This window comes from Mytilus trossulus, chromosome 6, assembly GCF_036588685.1.
Source record: "Mytilus trossulus isolate FHL-02 chromosome 6, PNRI_Mtr1.1.1.hap1, whole genome shotgun sequence".
Classification (NCBI taxonomy): Eukaryota; Metazoa; Mollusca; class Bivalvia; order Mytilida; family Mytilidae; genus Mytilus; species Mytilus trossulus.
Genome location: NC_086378.1, coordinates 45170320 through 45176034, shown reverse-complemented (window position 1 = coordinate 45176034; position 5715 = coordinate 45170320). Strand labels below are relative to the sequence as shown.

Here is a 5715-nt window from a genome sequence, read left to right as displayed (position 1 = left end):
GTAGGTTTAGATATGTTTTATTCGTTCATACACCTCCTATCTCTGTGTATTACTGCAATATCTTTGGTCATTTTATTAAGGATTACTGCATACATTGAATGTTCATGTATCAATTTCATTAGGACGATATTTTGACAAAAACGGGAGAGTTTTCGTTTCTTCTTACTTTTGTGTTTGGTAGACTTAACAAATGATATATTCTGTTGGTTTTCTTTTTTTTCAAGAATGGCTCTAGCTGATGAACCCGAATATGCAGATGGTATGTATCTGTGGTTTTATAAATCGTATGACTATTTTCCTTCAATAAAGAAGTCAAAAGTGTGATTAAACGTTATATTCAATAAAATATTTTCATATTGTCTATTGACAAAATAGGCCAAGGGTTTGGACCAGGAACATAGATATACTGTTCCCAGGTTTGGACCAATGACCAGAAAACTAAATTTATTGATACTTATTTCTTTAGCATATTAATAAAACAATTGGGGTATTCAAGTGCAATTAAATCATTTAGTGGTTAGTTAAATATACGTTAATCAGTTAACAAAGACATTATGAATGAATAGTAGTATAATAATACTTTGACTCAAATTTTCATATTTTATTTATAACAATGTAAAACATTTTTCCAAACTATCAAAAGTATGAAATAAACTATTTACAGGCCATGGTCTCAATAAGATTAAGCTTCGTTTCATGTGAATTTTAGCAATGACACCATCTAATTAAATTTCGAGTTCACCTTCTATGACCATATAAGCGATGTAAACATAAACATAGATATAAATAGACTAAGCAAATCGTGCAGTTGGATTTTTATAGGTCTCCTAAATTTTGTATTAAAGATTAAAAATTTGTTTATCGTCGGGTTTTTTTCTAAATAAGAATGATTTTTTGTGGATCGAATTAGTCAATCAAATGATTTACCTTTGTTTCACTTTCAATGTTGACATTCTTTTCCTTTAAATGACCGTACACGGACAATGCATGTGTTATTCTTTCTCTACGGGGTAAAGTTGGAGTTCACATGAATACAGGTTTAATGAGGTCGAATTATTCAATTCGTTATCAATTTTTATATGCTTAATTTGACAAAATTGAACCATTTTAGCTGCTGTAAGTGAATTATTATTTCACTATTTCACGTTCATTAATGATTGAACAAAAAAAATCAAAATATGATTTTTTTATATATCTCGTAGTTAGTGCCCCTTTAAAAACATTTACAATGTAATAAATTTATAAACTTTATAAATTTTCACAACACATAATCCACTAGCTTATATAAAGACGAAGACTTCAAACTGAAACATCATTTCTGCTAAACAGGATCATAGTAAATCATATGCACGGCCGACACTCGGCTAACCGAGAGATAGGTCGGTTAATCTATATTGAGTATGCGGCTATATCGGCGGTGGGTCTGTTAATCGGGTTGGCTAAAGTCTGTTAATCAGGTGTTATCGTGAAAATCAGTGCAAGGTCAGCATATTTCATTGTATAACTTTTTAATTATATTTATATCATAAAAACTATTCATGTCTGACAAAATGATTTAGAGTACTGAATCCAGTGGTGTAATTCTTTTTTTTCTAGCTTCAATAAACGATCTATAAAATGAAAAGGCGAGTTACTCATCAGTAAATTTATACACATTTTACACACACAAAATGTACACAAAAATGACAAGTTGGTTGAGTTTACTAGCATGAAATCTTTTGAACATCGAAAAAAGACTGGCATTATGTTTGTTTACCATATTAACATCAATATGTGAAAAATCTACACGAAAAACTGTATTTTGGTGACATAAATCAATTTTTGATTAAAATAGGGTCTGTTAATGGGTCGGATGTATAAAACTCGGTCTGTTAATTGGTCTGTTAAGAGTTAAAAATGACATTACAAATATACTTTAATTGCTATATGGGGTGTTATCTGAATAAAGAGATAGACCCAAGATTAGCGGCTAGAATAAATGGAAACAACACATGAACAATGACACATAAGTTAAGACAACGGAATCTGAAAATTGATAGAAATGATTTTAAAAAGTGTAAAATCAAAGTAATATTAATTTCATCAATGAATGGTCGCATATATCATGTGGATTCGGTTTCATTGATATGAATGGCACCAATTTGTCATTTACATAGTTAACAAGTACATAAATCAGAGATAAAATTCCTAATGTTTTGATTTTTTTTATCAAATGAACTGAAATATGTTTATAATGCAAACAAATATAGACAAACTTTTCAACATCAACCTTTCTCTACACCACATTGAAGGTCACTCGATGGAAAAACAAGCACGTTTGCGGACTGCGAGTCGGCTAAATGACTTACGATATCATAGGAATACATCATTACTCGAAAAATAAAATTAATATTATGCATTTATTGGGATTTACAGGAATGTAAAATTGTCTTGTTGGTACACATTAAATCAGCACCCAACACTAATATAAAAAAAAACCTAGTATATATTTGTTAAGGGGCCAGCTCAAGGACGCCTCCGGGTGCGGGAATTTCTAGCTACATTGAAGACCTGTTGGTGACCTTCTGCTGTTATTTTTTTTATTTGGTCGGATTGTTGTCTCTTTGACACATTCCCCATTTCCATTCTCAATTTTATTTCTAATGTCTCTTTTTTGTTTAGAACCACGGTTTAGAACTTGGTACAGACATTTCCTTGAGCGGCAGAAAATGAGAATGATGACTCGGTACAAAGGAAAATACATACCGAAAAAAAACTCCTCATAGATACCAGAATTGAAATTTGAAATTTTCGCCTTATATTTACGCCAGACACGCGTTTCGTCTCATGAGTGACGCTCGAAAAAAATGTTTAAAAGGCAAAAAACAAAGTTGAAAAGCATTTAGGAAATACAACTAATACCGGCGTCACACATCAGCGTATAGCTCCGGCGTGTTAAAAATCATTTACGCTGCCAATATTCTTTAAGCGTGTATTGGGTGTACTAGAAGCGTACCTAAGGCTAAGCGTTTATCCGGCGTTCAAGAAACGTATGTTGGCGTATGTTGTATGTTTTTTATGCCGCATAAACATTTTCTCGGGTTGTAGCGATCATCAAGCGTATTTGCTTTCCTTCAGTGGCTAAAGGTATAGGGGGAGGGTTGATATCTCATAAACATGTTTATCCCCTCCGCAATTTTGCACCTGTCCCAAGTCAGGAGCCTCTGGCCTTTGTTAGTCTTATATGTTTTTTAATTTTAGTTTTTTTGTGCATAATTCGGAGTTTATTATGACGTCCATTATCACTGTACTAGTATGCATATTTTTTAAGGGGCCAGCTGAAGGACGACTACGGGTGTGGGAGTTTCTCTCTACATTGAAGACCCATTGGTGGCCTTTGTCTGTTGCCTGTTCTATGGTCGGGTTGTTGTCGCTTTGACACATTCACCATTTCCTTTCTCAATTTTACCTTTGTATTTCGACATACTTCAAACTTTTGCAACGCGCTTTGATCGATTGCTAAGCATTCCTATTGGGTGCACCTAACGTATACCGACTTTGTACGTTTGGTGCACGCTGGTCTATCCGCCAATGTGTGACGCCGGCATAAGGTAATCTATTCCTGAGGTAGAAAAGCCTTAGTATTTCAAAGAAAACGCATGGAATTTAACCAGCTGAATTGCAACACATGACAGATTCATAGATGTTACAGACCTTGAACAGACAAAAAAAAATAAAGGCTGATTGATAACTTGGCGTAAAAAATAAATTCATGCAAATTCGAGCGGCCAATCAGTCCATATAATGCTAATTTGAAGTGACACACCCTTTTAATGAAATGCAGAGAAAAAAAAAAAAAAAAAAGTGCTCTTTCTTTAAGGATACTGTTGCACCGTATTGTAATTTTTTCGTCATAAGTCCACCAAATTTTTTAATGTGAAAATATAAACTCAAGGTAGTAAGACTATTGTCGTGGCTAAATAACTCTTAACTGACGCGATTTAAATTGTCCAACCCATTAACTGACTGTATTCCCCTAATATTCATTAAAATGTGGTATAACTCAACTTATATAACAATTATGAAATATTTATCAATGACATTTGATTTTTTTAGAACCAAAGTACTACTTTGTGTCCTTTAAATCATATCTAAAATGGTTTTTGCCCTTTTATCTAAAATATTGCTATGCGTTTAAGCATAAAAACCACATATTTGCGCGATGCCTTTTCGTTTTACTTAAAATTGCGTAGGCTATGCATTTTTTTTAATGGTGGGAAATGTTCTATGATAGATATTATTTTGTCAGACACTTTTCTTTTTTTGATGTGATTTCATAATGTGCCAAAAAATCTGTAAATTTAACAGAGTTTAACATTAAATTGTGAGTTTTACTCTTAACAGACGTATAACCAACCCGATTAACAGACCCACCGCCGATATAGCCGCATACTCAATATAGATTAACCGACCTATCTCTCGGTTAGCCGAGTGTCGGCCGTGCATATGTCTTGCGGAAACAAACAGTTCTTTTTTAATATACTGATATATTTTTTTGGTTCATTTTTTTCAAGGATTACCAATAATCAATGTGAGAAATGCTATTCCTTCTTTCAAATTTGATCATTTTTCATGAACACAAGTTAGCGTGCTGTAGGTGACATTGGAGAGTCATACATAGTACAACGTAATTCCAGTTCGACGCATTTCATACTTTATCGCCACCATTGTGTATTTGCTTTGTTCAATTTTCAAAAATCTAAGTTTAAGGGATATAATTTTTGGTTGAAATAGTGACTGATAGCTCTTAATTAGGACTTGCGATGTGATTTTGGTGCTCGTCACTAGAACACATATAACAAATGAAGCGCTATACGGTGTTACAGAATTACAAGAATTCATAATAACAAGGACGTTTGCTATATATTTGGCTAAGTTTGTATGTGTATGAGCAAAGTTCTATACAACAAAATAAGCAAGATCTTTATATATATATCATAAAGGCATCAAACTTTAAATGCGGTTCGTGACATTTCCGACAAAATTTAGAAAAATGTAGACATTAGACAGAAAATAGACATAACAGTGTAGTGTTCACACACGTATTAAAGGTGTTATAATAGCTCCAGAAAAATTTGTATTTCACAATATATTGGAGTGTAAAAGCGTTGACTGAAGCACAGTGTGCATGAAGCGCAAAAGCTACAATCACGTATATCGGATTCAAATGATAGATTCAGACCCTGTTTTGCACTTTAAACTTAAAGATGGGATATTATTGAGTTTAAGAATCATAATAAATAACATTTTCTTTTTAACAAACGTAGAAGGTTTAAAGGACAATATACTTTACGAAACTGCGGGGAGCCATTTTTGTCAAGGAACCACGAAAGTTGGATACGAAGTTAATGATAAGAAAAGACATGGAACCGACAACTCTGCATTTCAAGAAACAGCACTTTACAGTGTCGATCAGAAGAAAACAGGTAAAGAATATTGCTTTCTATCGGTGATTAAACTTTTTTTAACGTCTTGATAAACTGTTTATACAATATTTATCTGCAATTACATGTGTTATTAGCTTTATGATTGCATTACTTGTACCTTTTTTTTAAATAATGGGATGCATTGAGAACATGTCAAGATAATAGATTGGCGAATATCATGCACTTAAACCATTAACTGGCTTCGAAACCAACAAGGACTAATCGAGGAAACTCTTCAGTCGCAATAGCT

At 33.0% G+C, this 5715-nt stretch overlaps 1 long non-coding RNA gene across 1 annotated transcript in view; it reads left to right on the top strand.

Moving 5' to 3' along the window:
* LOC134723443 (uncharacterized) overlaps positions 1-5457 on the top strand; it is a 5980-nt gene extending 523 nt beyond the window's left edge. Inside the window, exons 2-3 of the long non-coding RNA XR_010108069.1 lie at positions 225-259; positions 5307-5457. This is a non-coding gene — a long non-coding RNA (uncharacterized LOC134723443). The remainder of the gene's footprint in view (positions 1-224; positions 260-5306) is intronic.
* The last annotated feature ends 258 nt before the right edge of the window (positions 5458-5715 follow it).